The following is a 12,190-nucleotide window of genomic DNA, read 5'->3' on the forward strand; positions in this document are numbered from 1 at the left end:
GGAATGTGGTTGCACGACATCAGATCTGTGGGTAAAACCAGAGGGCTGCAAAATATGAAAACAGGGCCAGCAGAGTTCGTCCTGTCCATTCACAGGTTTAAATTGGGAGCTGAGATTTCTAGTCCAGCGGTGGGTGGAAAACAAGAATGTGCATCCTGCTATTCACAGGTCCATAAAAACAGCCACCCTGCACTTTTTGGTAATGGTTTGTGATTCAGGGAGTTATCTGGGTCATTTGGGCAGCTTTTTGTGTTTGTCTCCTATAAATCATGACGACTTTTGCCTAGGGGCGAAATTGGAAAATTTTTGGCAACAAAACACCTCATAACTCTGTTCTGCAGGGAATATTTGCACTGACACATCTGTCTGCTGAAGGAGGTGTTTTATAGCAAAAGGATTGCACTGGGCAATGTCTATAGATGGTACCACAGCTTAGAATTTACAGAGTACTCAGCTGGGTTTGCTGCTGAGAAATGACTTGTATTGAACTGGCCAAGATCACCTTGTGTTTCGTCACTTGGCCCTGATGGAAAGCTCCTGGAAATAGAACCCAGGTGGGAATTCAGGCTGCCGTTCTGGAGGAGGGCTTGTGCACCACCAAATCCTGCCAGGGAGGTGCTTGTGCCCTGCTTTGGCAAGACATGGCTTGTGTAGAGAGGAACATCCCTGGGCCGGTGCCAGAGGGCTGCAACCGTCACGTGTGTCCCTGGTGTGTCACAACAGCCCCAGCTGGGCCCTGTTTAGGAGGTAAAAATGAATTAGTATTTCTAAATATCAGCCTGGAAATAGCTAAATGTTTCTAAGCATCAGTCTAGAAAAAGAATGTGTCCCTTCTCGATTATTGTGTCTATTTCTTTGCCGGAATCGCAGCATGCTTTGATCACATTCTAAATTCCTCTGTCTGAGTGCAAGCTCAGGAAAAAGGCAGCCAGGGAGACCACGTTTCTTGTGGGTGAAGGCTGCAGGTTGCTGATCCCGGTGCTCAGATTGTCAGATACCCTCAGGCTTTGAAGTAAAAGTGTAAATCTTTCGTGAAGGATTTTGGAGTGAGAAGGCGACGCTGGTGCCCGGTGAACTTTGCCGTGCTATTTATGTGCCTCCTGTCCTGTGTGGAGCAGAACCAGCTTAGCCGAGGCAACAGGGAGCTTGGAAAAGCACCTAAATCCGCAGAGGGGGGTGGTAAACGGACACTTTTAATGGCTTAAATTTGCTTAAAACCGCTTAAATTTGCCTCTCCCGGGCTGGCGCGGGCTGGCTGCGCTTGCGGGCGGTGCCGGCAGAGGGCGCACGGCCCCCTGCGCTCAGCCATTCCCTCCCCAATTCCCGGCTTTTAAACCTGAAAAATTCCTGCCATCGCCTTTGGAAGGTGGGATGGGGCTGCAGGTGAGCTGGGCACACACACTGGCAGGTAAATAGAGGAGCTGTGTGATTTCCTGGTCCTTTAAACATCCCTCAAAGCCGGGCTTTGCAGCCACCTGTCTCCAGCAGCAGGCAGGTCGAAGGGGCTGGGAATGTATTCTGGGTCCATCCATTGAGAAGTTTGGAGGATTGCCTATTTCTTTCCTCAGCAGAGAGAAGAAAATCCCCTTTCATCAGAGGGAAAAGACGATGCTAAATCTCATCTTTCCCCCTTCCTTAGTTTAACCCAAAGATGATAAACTGTGATTCAGAGGCCACAAGTGATGGACCAACCACCTCCATAAAGCTCTCAGGGGCCAGATTAAAGCAGAGCTTAAGTGGCATTTGGACACTGGTAATTTAGGCAGTGGCTGTAAAACCACTCCTTGTCTGAGCATTCACCTTCTGTGAGCAGGGAATTGCACGTTCTGGGTTTGGGCTTCCCTCAGCCTTTTGAACCCGATGCACTGCTGAGGCGAGATTTGTGTGGCCACAAAGAGGTAACATGGGTTAAGTACATCATTTCATATATGTGTTTCAATATATCCTTTATTTCTTCCCACCACTCGAAGAACAGCTGTCCCTGAGGAGGAAAACAAGCCACAGGCAAGTCACAGCTTCCAGAATTATCTCACTCTTCTGAATATTTTATCTTCCTGCTTCCTAGTGCTACTAATATGAGCCATTCCTGAATTCATACTGGTATAAAAACGGTAAGGGAAATTAATCTTCCTCTCTGTAACTTCCTGGGGCTTTGCAAAGGTACCAGTCAGGGGCTGGAAGTTGGTGCAGGAACACGGAGTAACTTTCTTCTTTAAACGTGGTTATATTGCCAGCATTTCATTTGCAATCATAAATGATTTATAGGGGGTTGTAAATTCTAGTCTTCCCTTCAAACAGCTGCTGTCTCGAGGCTTTGATCATTCTAAGGCCAAAAAAAAAAAAAAAAGAGAAAAAGACATTTTTAAAAGACGTTTTAAAATGTTATCTGATGTGCTGGTTTGGTGCAGAAGGAACTTGCAGGGCCAACCTGTGGTTTGCAGTCCTCCAGAATACACCCAACCTCCTTCCTGACAGCCTGGAGAGAGGCAGGAGAACTCCTTGGGATGGAGGTAGGAGGAAAGGGGGTGGTTACAAGAGAGATGTGAGTCTGGGCCAAAGCTGGACGGGTGGGAGGAGAAAATGGACAGTGACCAGGGGTGTGTTTACCCCAGAGCACCTCTGCAAACACAGGGCAGGAAGCAGACAGGTTGTAAAACACGTGGTATGTGTGTTATGCTTGGAGCAATCCCAGCATCACAGAATCCCAGGAGGGTTTGGGTTGGAAGGGACCTTAAAGCTCATCCAGTTCCATCCCCTGCCATGGGCAGGGGCACCTTCCAGAGGCTGCTCCAAGCCCCTGCAGCTCTCAAAATCACATTCTGTATCAGTGCATATCAATATCAGTGGAATTCTGTTGGCTTGTTTAAAAGAAGAGGAGGGAGGGAGGAAGAGAATTCTCTGCCCAGCTTCTCCTGCCTGCTGAGATATTTCAGACAATCTCTGGTTTATTTTTTTCGTTTCTATTTCCTTCTGAAATTCCATCCCCTGGAAATTCCATCCTCTGCCACCACCAGTGTGATGGTCACATTTTTGTCCTTGGGTAAAATTCAGAGGAGGCTTCTGGGGTCAGAGAAGATGGCCTTGGAACAGTTGAAGGTGTTACACAACTGGGATGTTTGAGCTGTGATGTGAGGTTGCAAACAGCATTTTGCCTGTGGAATTTGGAAGTCACATGGGTTTTGCTACACAGCTTGGAGCTGTGTGAGATCTTACCCGCACTTGGCCTTGCACAGAAAATACTTGGGGTCAAGAAAAACTTGTTTTGTATTTGTCAAAGCCACATGAAGGGGCTTGGTAGTGTCTCCATTCCCACCACCAGGGCCTCTGCCTTGGTCCCAGAGCATCCTTGGGATGTTATCCCTGAGTGAAGCACCCAGGGCCCCCAGTCTGGGGTGGGACAGGTGGGACAGGAAGAATCTGGGAGGGAAAAGGCAGAGGTGGATGAAGTGGCAGTGCTGGTGTTGGGCCTTGGCACGAGGAGCACGGGGAATCCACAGGGCCAGTTCCCTCCTGTGTCTGAAAGAGCAGGCATTTTGGTTGTGCACTGTAATGTGAGCTGCTTCTGCTTCTGCCATGGGACAGAAATCAGGATGAAACAACTCCCCTGGCACTTGGAGGAAGAGGAAGTTGTTGTAGGTCTAGACGTATAGACTGGAGGGGACTCACATTGCCATTCCCTTGGAATGACATTCCCTTCGCATGCCACTTCCCCTCCAGAGCCTTGGAAGGTGGCAGAGGTGCCCCAGCCAGATGTTTACTGGCTTTTAAAGAGAGGAAGGAGCCTCTGCTCCCTCCTCAGAGCCTCCCAGCCCTGCCATCACCTCCCTACGCCAACGCCGAGCGTGTCCCCGGCCGTGGGCAGAGTTTCACCTCACACCTCCAGTCCTGGGGCACTTAATGCTGCAGGAAAACTCAACCTCACCTCTCACCCACTTTCCCCTTGGGAAAATGCCCCTGACTTTGATTTACAGGGGATATTGTTCAAGTGCTGCTGAGAACCAGCCCAACCACCCTCTGGGTGCGCATCGGAGTAAAGTCGGTTAAGTAAGAAATATAGAAAATTACAGGCTTGGGGCTTGGCTGGCAGGGAATCCGCCTGTTTTCAGTCTGTCTCACCTGGGAAATGGCTCAGGATAGTGTGGATAATGTTTTTTGTAAAGCTCTTTCTATCCACAAAGAATGAAAAGTCTTGTTAGAATTAAGTGCCCTCAAATGCAAGATGTACTTAAGTGCTTTGTAGCTCTGTTTTAGTGGAGCATTATTGTGTTGAACGGCTCTGAAATGTTATTTGAAACAGAAAATGCTGGCTGAGTTTAGATTTTCCCTTCAGCTCTTTTTTTTTTTTAATAAGTGATGTCTGAGGTACCTCTTTTTACTGTGCTCAGACTGGGGAAGGTGGCAGGGCTGGGCCTTTTTTAGATTGTAAAATGCCTTCATTTAGCAAATAGTACCACCTGTGTGTCAGGGTTGGGGTTCTTTTCATCAGTCCCTCCAGCAGTGATCAGCAAAGGAGGTCAGGAGCCTCATCTGCACTTTACAGGTGGAGAAACTGAGTCACAGAAAGGCAGTGATGTGGCCAAGACCAACCAGAAAATCTGGGGTCCTGGTCAGGTATTGACTCAGCTCCAGGTGCTGTCCCAGCCCCCTCCTCATTTTTTTTGGCTGTTTTGTTCCCTCCCTGCCAGCCCAGTGTGGGCTTCACTGTGTGCAGGACCAGTGTCTGCTGGGGGATCAGGGCTTTTCCAGCTGGGATCCCCCCCCCCCAATCTGAGTGTAAAACCAACAGCAGGAGGGTCCCAGCGAAAGGAAAAGGTTTGAGTTCTCCACTTGCTCGATTTGTGGGTGCCCCTTGCCTGTATAATCTGCTGGAGGGCTGCAGAACACCAGCTCCTCCAGCACAAAATTGCCTGGGAGGGGATACAGCTCATCTAATTTAGCTCTGAGGCCGCACCAGTCACTCAAATTGTCTTTACAGCCAAAAGGGAGAAAGCAGCACCTCCAGACAGCAGTTTCTCATCCCTGTTAGACATATATGAGATGATAATTACCCTGTCCTCTGCCTGGGTGAAGCACTTCAGATGAAATACCTGCCTTTTAGGGCAGATGACTCCTGTCCTCAGGAACAAATGCATATAGCTGTGTCCAGATGACATGGTTTAAATAGGAAATTAAAAAGAGGCATTTCCCAAGCTTTGATTTTTCGGCTTTTGTGTATAGATGGACCCGAGCCAGATGTGAGCACAGTCCTGGGGCTTTTGTAACACGCTTTCCTAGGAACTTGGTCACACTTGGTCACACTGATTTGCTGCAGAAATATTTGCTGTTAATGCTGATTTTTTTTTTCCTTAAAGGAGTATCTTGGCAAATCCCATCAAGTTTTGCTTCAAGAGTCAAGTATTTTGAATTCATCTGGGGTGAGGCGACTTGTGACCAAGCTGAGGGTGAATGAAAGGCTCCCTTGTGTCACCAAATCCCTGCTCAGCATGCAAAGTTTTGTGATGAGTAAGTGTGTGGTGGCTGAGGGCTGGTGGGAGTTGCCTGCAGGTCAGCACAGTGTCGGTGTGAGCAGGCAAATCAGCCAAAACACGACCCAGAATGGTTTGGGTTGGAAGGGACCTTAAAAAAAAAATCACCTCGTTTCACCTCCTGCCCATCCAGGGACACATTCCACCACACCAGGTTGCTCCAAGCCCTGTCCAGCCTGGCCTTGAACGCTTCCAGGGATGTGCTCCATATCTTTGGGAGTGGAAGAGAGGAATTAAAAGAGAGCAAAGTTGCACGAGATGCTCTGAGCTCAACGAGGTGAAGGACTGGGAGGTGCAAGACGTGCTAATGCACTTGGTAACCTTGGGGAAAGATGGAAAAAGCAAGAGATAACTGGGATATCCTGTGAAATGAGCTGTATTCCCTTTTCCTTGCTGCTGTGCAGCCTATCCCTCGGGCAGCACCAGCACCGGGGTCGTGCCAAGCGTTGAATCAGAACTTCTTGCTCTGGAGGTGAATTTTTATGAATGTTGTGTGAGACATTCCAGACTCTTCCCAGGACGGTGTGAGGGAGCTGGGGGTGTCCCAGCAGAACTGCACCCCCCAGGAGGAGGCAGGAGGCAGCTGGATGCAGGGCTGGAGCTCCAGGAGAGGCAGAGCTGGGAGCAGCAGAGCCCCAGCAGCTCGGGGTTAATCAGCTCTGCTGCATCACGGCGGTAATTGGTGTTTGCACAGCACTTTGCAAATGTGGAAGCGTTGCTTAAATGCAAATGATGGATGGGTTGGCTCCCAGCCTGCCTCTGGAGCTTGCCCTCTCTGCTAATTAGGCAGTTTGGCTCTGGAGATGAATGTAAAGCACAGGATTGGATCAAATCTCTCGTTTATTTTGGTTCTGACCAGGGGGGCTCACTCCTCTTCAAAGGTGTGAAACCACCTGAGCTTGGAAAACCAGTAGTAGAGCGATGTGCAGGTGAAGTTTTTTTTAGTCAAAATCAGCATTTTGGGATCCTGATTCCATGAGGTGCCCTAAAAGCCGCGTGAACAGCCACGCTTCTGTTTTACTGTTGTGTGAGGAGGTTTATTCTGCATTTTACAGGGCTTGGTGGCACAATGCTGCCTTTATCTGAGCAGTTTTCTTCCTCCCTGGTGCCCGTGTCAATCTAAATTTGGGAATGTGCACAGTTTAGTTACTGGCCCCGGGGTTTTGTTGGACACTGGCCATGAGGTTTTCAGCAATAGCAAACTACATCTTTATCTCCCCCTGTGATTGTTTTAAATTTCAGTGCAGTTTGGGCAGCCACAGATGACCAGAAAAGCTCCAAAATGTGTATTATTCTCCCCTCCTATGAAAACTGTGATGGCAGCAAATTAAAACACATTGAGTTAGTATTTCCTTCCTTGGAAGTGGAGTCAGATATTTTGATATTTCTTGTGAATAATACCTTATTTTTAGCTCTTTCAGAACCCTGAAAATTTACACTACTTGGCACTGGGTTCCTAACATGTAGGAGTTTAGGCTACTGCATCTTTTGGAAGGAGATTACTCTTTAACATAATATATTTCAAGATTAATAATTTCAGAAGCTTCTGGGCATCCATTCAAGAGGGCAGCTCCTTGGAATAATGTCTGGTTTTATCAGGTTATTGCAGAAAATCAGCATTGCATTCAAATATTGCTGTCTTGCAGTATCACCCTAAAGTATGTTATTCAGCTACTGAAGTGATACTACAAAATGAGCATAATTTTATCACAAAGTGAGTGTGTGTGAAACCAAACATCAGAAAGGGAGAATTAAATGCTGGGCCAGCTGGAAACAAAGACTGAAATACAGTAGTAAAACGGTTTTGCAAAGGCCACCCAAGTTCAGGAAGGGGAAAACAGCTTCATAAAGAAAAATCAGTCTTAGTAAATCACCGGTCCTGGGGGGAATTGTCTCGTTCTGTGGAAAGTAGTTCTGTGCATTCCTTCCCATCAGGATGATTAATGGGCTGGTTCTGCCAAAGGGAGCGTGTTTAAGCACAAAGTAAGCACCAAAAAATGAAAGCTTGGTGTTTTTGCAGCTGCCCATCGGGAAAATTGGGTTCTCTCAGGAAGAGGCAAAAATTAGGATGCTTCCAAAGGGAGCTGGGCCACTGAAATACAGCAGTTTAATTTTGAACCATCACAGGGATATATTACCCCCAGATAAGCTCCTGGCTAATGCTCTTTCCCCCCCAAATCCTCTCAGCTACCTTACTAACCTGACTGAGGATTAAAATTAGGAGCCAGGAGCTTTTCAGCACTCCAGGATCCTGCAGGACATGCCTTTACACAAACCTGCTAACCAGGAAGAATAAGCTGTAAACCAGCACTTGATAACTATTAAATTAATGAATCCCTTTTCTGTTGCAGCAGGTGGCACACAAAGGTCTACCAGGTACAAGGCTCTGCATCAACATGTGATTTACATCTGCTTGTCTTCCTCCTGGAGATGAGTCAGAGGCCAAAGAGTTTCAGTCCAGTATTTATTTTAAGTTGCTGTTCGTTGTTGATTCCTCCTGAGAGGGAGATGGCAGGGACTGAATATCGTGGCTGACATCACTGATATCTCAGGGGATAATCTGTGGGGTGGAGATCAAAAATCACAAGCCTGGACTGCAGCAAATGGATAATGGCAAAGCATTGCTCAGTCCCCCACCCCTTTTGAGGTATTTTTGAACCATTTTTGTACTCCTGACATTGCTCCTCTTTTCCTATTCCTGCGCTTTTAACCGATCTTTAGCTGTAGGTTTTGCCCTGGAACCCACCTGTGACTGCTGTGGCCACACCAAGGCTGGTGGGAGCACAGAGATCCATTTTGCAGTCGTGGCAAGCATGAATATGGATTTCCTTACGTGCATTTTCCCTGGATTTTTCCCTTTAGCTAAACCCTGGTTGTAGCAATGATACACTGGGCAGGAGAGGGAGCTTTCACTTTTCACTGGTTGAGATTAATTCCTTTGGTTTTGTGAGCGTGTGGGGTGTTGTTGCATTGCAGAGCATGTTTAGGGAGATAATCCACTTATCAGGCCAGGAACACGTTCTCCCTCTACCAGACAACAAATTAGTCCTTTCCTTGCTGAGGGAGATGATAATAAGGGATATCCCAACCTGGAGGAACAGGGGAGGGCATGGCACGAGGCTGACAAGAGCAGGAACAAAAGGAGCAGAGGGAAATGAAAAGCACATTTGTTGAAGAATGGCTGCAAAATATGAGTGATTTACTGCAGCAGCTCATTCATCAAGGGAATTTGGCCTTGCCTCACTCTAATCTAAATTGAATCTAATTTAGATTCCAAGCAAGGGATGGGAATCCTTTCCTGAACCAAAACAAGCCTTGCCACCTCCCACCTTTTCATTACTCATTCCTTAATTTGTTTGGGTTTGTTATGTAGGACATTCAGGAAGAATAGCTTAAAGCTGTGTGTGCCTGGGCTAAATCTGGTGTTCTAATCTCTGCTTTGCTGCACAGAGGGTTGATTTTTGATTCAGTTTTGATGCAGGGCCCCCAGGAAGCCGGGTGTGAACACCTTTTCTCCTTTCCTCAGTGCTGAATTGCTTGCACTTGATCTGGGGGAGTTCAGCACTGCCTTGGGCTCCAACAGTTCCTGGTTTGTGATTAAAAACCAGCTCTGCTCATGGCTGTGTGTATCAACCAGAACCATTCTGGAAGAAGGGGCTGGGAGATGGTTCTCTCCATTTTTTGGGGTATCCTGCTTGCTGCCCTACTTTCTGCTCTTGCATTGCAAGCTGATAAACAGCAAAAGTTGGCCCGTGCATGTCTGGGAATGACATAATTCCTTCCCTGAAGCCTGTCAGGACTCCCAGCTCCTGCACTGAGGTTCAGACTGTGCTCAGTGAACTTCCCTCATCCAGGCCCCTGCTGCTGATTCCCCCTTCAAACGTGTGCCATGTTTTTCCTGAGCCTGTTCCCCGAGGAATGAGAGGTGACATTTAGGCACTGATTCCAGCAGAGGCTTCTGTAACAGGGGCCATGTCAGGACACTGCCTTGGAGCTTGTCCCAGACCTCTGTGCTGCCTCCTGATTTTTGAATTCCATGCCTCATCCTTTTGACATGTGCTCCTCCATATCTCACCTCCCTCCCTCCTGGATCTGTTTGCTTCCCCAGGGATATTCCTGCCGCCTGCAGGAATCTCCTGTGATCCCGTGGGGATGTGCCCCGTGGTCTCGGTGCCATAAATCTTGTCACACCTACATGGGTTGTTCCCGCACGACTAATTTGTCCCCTGCTGGTTCTGAGCAAAACGTTGGGTTGGGCAGGTTGTTACACCCCAAGGATAAAGGGCTTTGCTGCAAAATCAAGACTTAAAAAAACCCAAACAAACAAACAACTTGCCTGCAAGCAGTGAGGAAAAATTCAACAGGGGTGGTGAGAGTGGCTTGGCAGAATTTTCGGGGAAAGGGAAGCAAATGATGTAGTCGAGGGGGTTGTCACGATGCCTGTGGGGAATTTTCTGGAAGAAAAAGCAAATTATTAAGTTCCCTGCAGAATTTAAGGTATGAAGAGGGTTAAATATTCCCACTGGACCCCAGACCGTGTAGTTTATGTATCTGAACTGACTGTGCCCCATTTCAGTGTTGTTGCCACTTTGTACTCGCTACCTCCTCGTGGAAAGCATTCCAAGCCACGTAAGGCAGGTGGGTAATAAAGCACAACCAGCTGGGAATGGCAGCTTGGACCTGTGGGAATGCTGCTTCCTTCCCACTTCCAAGAACTGCACCAGGAGCCTCTCTCACACGTGAGCTGCGCTCCAGACTGCTCCAGGCAAGGGCTGGGGAGCTTTGTTCTGGTTGCAGTAGGAAATTCCAGTCGAAACCGAGGCTGGCTTGACCTCATTAGAGCAGGACACGGGCGACCAAACGGCTCCTGCCCCAAGATTCCTTTCTTGTTGCCGAGGTGAGTGTTGGGGGCTGCTGTTGCCCTGCATCCAGACACTTCTCCTGACCAGGAACTGTGCTGTCTTCTCCCACATCCTGCTCCAGTCACCTCTCCTGCATCTTTCCCCTCTGAAGTTTCCTCTCTGCTGCTGCTGCTCAGCACTTGGATGCAGTTTAGCACATCCAGATGTGGTGACACCGTCTTTCTGTTCCATTTGGAGCTGAAAGGAATTTGCAGTTGGGTGTTCAGGGTGATTTTTCAGGAGTGTAGAGACATCCCACGGAATACCAGTTGGTAGAACCGAAGCTGAATTATGTTTTACAAAATCTGAATAATTACACCAGGAGAGGATCAGCATAATTTTTTTTTTTTTTTAAGAAAGTGTTTTGCAATTAGCTTTAAAACAGCTGGAAATAAGAAATTAGTAACTGGCAATCAGCTGATGAGATTTCCTGCCTGCTATGATTAAGGGCAGATGCTTTCCATGGCCAAGCTGAGCTCTGCTGGACTGGACTGGGCCAGCCAAGGCTGGAGTTGCTCCATTTCATGCTTGTGTTGAGTGTGAAACATGGATTTTTTTCACTGTAAAACAGTAAATTAGCAGAGCATGGAATCAGTTTATAGAGAATTTCAGCTATTTGCATATTTAATAATTTGCAAAGCATGAATTGTAAATGATTTCACGCCGCAGGAGGGAAAAACGTGTGGGAAGAGGATGATAAAAAACCGCAAAACATTTCATTGTGAGGTATCACCAAGAGCAAAGCTGATTTTTGTACTGGATCCCAGTCAGTCAAGGACTCCCTGAAGTTAAAAAGACAAAGGTTTTTAGTAATTTAAAGCACCGAAGTGCTTCCTGCTGTGTGCTGGCACCCGAACGTTCCAGGAGCGCCACGCAAGGCGTGGGGAAGAGCCCGTAAAGCTTTGCCTAGAAAGGGAAATGAGGTGAGGAGGTTTTGCTGAGCAAGGTGCAGGAAGGGAAGGAGAGGGAGATATTGCCAAAGCAGCCCCTGCGTGGTCACGGGCCAGCAATGCAGGAATGGGGGTCACTGGCGGGGCGGAGGCGCCGCGAGGGCGTCGCTGGGACAGGAAACGGGGACGTGCAGGGCCCTCACCCCAAACCAGGGTTTAATGGGCGGCCTTGAGCAGATCACCTCACCCTCATCTGCCCCTGCTTCCACTCTTCCTCCTGGCAGGGAGGGTTGGCCACCTCCCGGGTTCAGGTGATAAAGGGCTTTATTGGTTTATGGATGGACAGGAGAGCAAATTCAATGTTTGCAGACCCCCCCAGTGCCTGGGAAAAGAAAATCATCCTTAATACTCTTAGTGCTTAATACTCTTTATTACAGCTTAGGAGCTCTGTGGTATTTTAGAGGAAGCACATTTCCTTCTAAACTGGAATAAGCCTCCAGCTTTTGTTGAGGATGTGTGAAGTTTTATTTCTGCCTCAGAAGTGCTGGTGCCTTCAGAATGTGCATTAAGGTGCTTTATTGCTTCAGTTCTCAGGGAAACAACCAGTGTTGATAATTATTTGGGTGTTGTTGCTCTGAGATGCTGGGAAAGGGTGGGAATGTTTGTGGCATGTGAGAAAAATCCTATTTATAGAACAAACATCTCCTTTCTTAGGAAGTGTCATTCTCTGTCTGATTTGAATCAAGATGGGAGGGGGGAGGAGGAGGAGGAAAGACTTTTCAAAGGATGGGGAGTTGCCCTCTGTGGTGAGAAATCCAAACCCTGCAGGAGCACCTGGGCTGTCCAGGATCAGGGAGAACTGCACAGGGACAAG

This window comes from Empidonax traillii, unplaced genomic scaffold (genome assembly GCF_003031625.1).
Source record: "Empidonax traillii isolate 1590-97213 ecotype Southwest subspecies unplaced genomic scaffold, ASM303162v1 scaffold230:size732421, whole genome shotgun sequence".
NCBI lineage: Eukaryota > Metazoa > Chordata > Aves > Passeriformes > Tyrannidae > Empidonax > Empidonax traillii.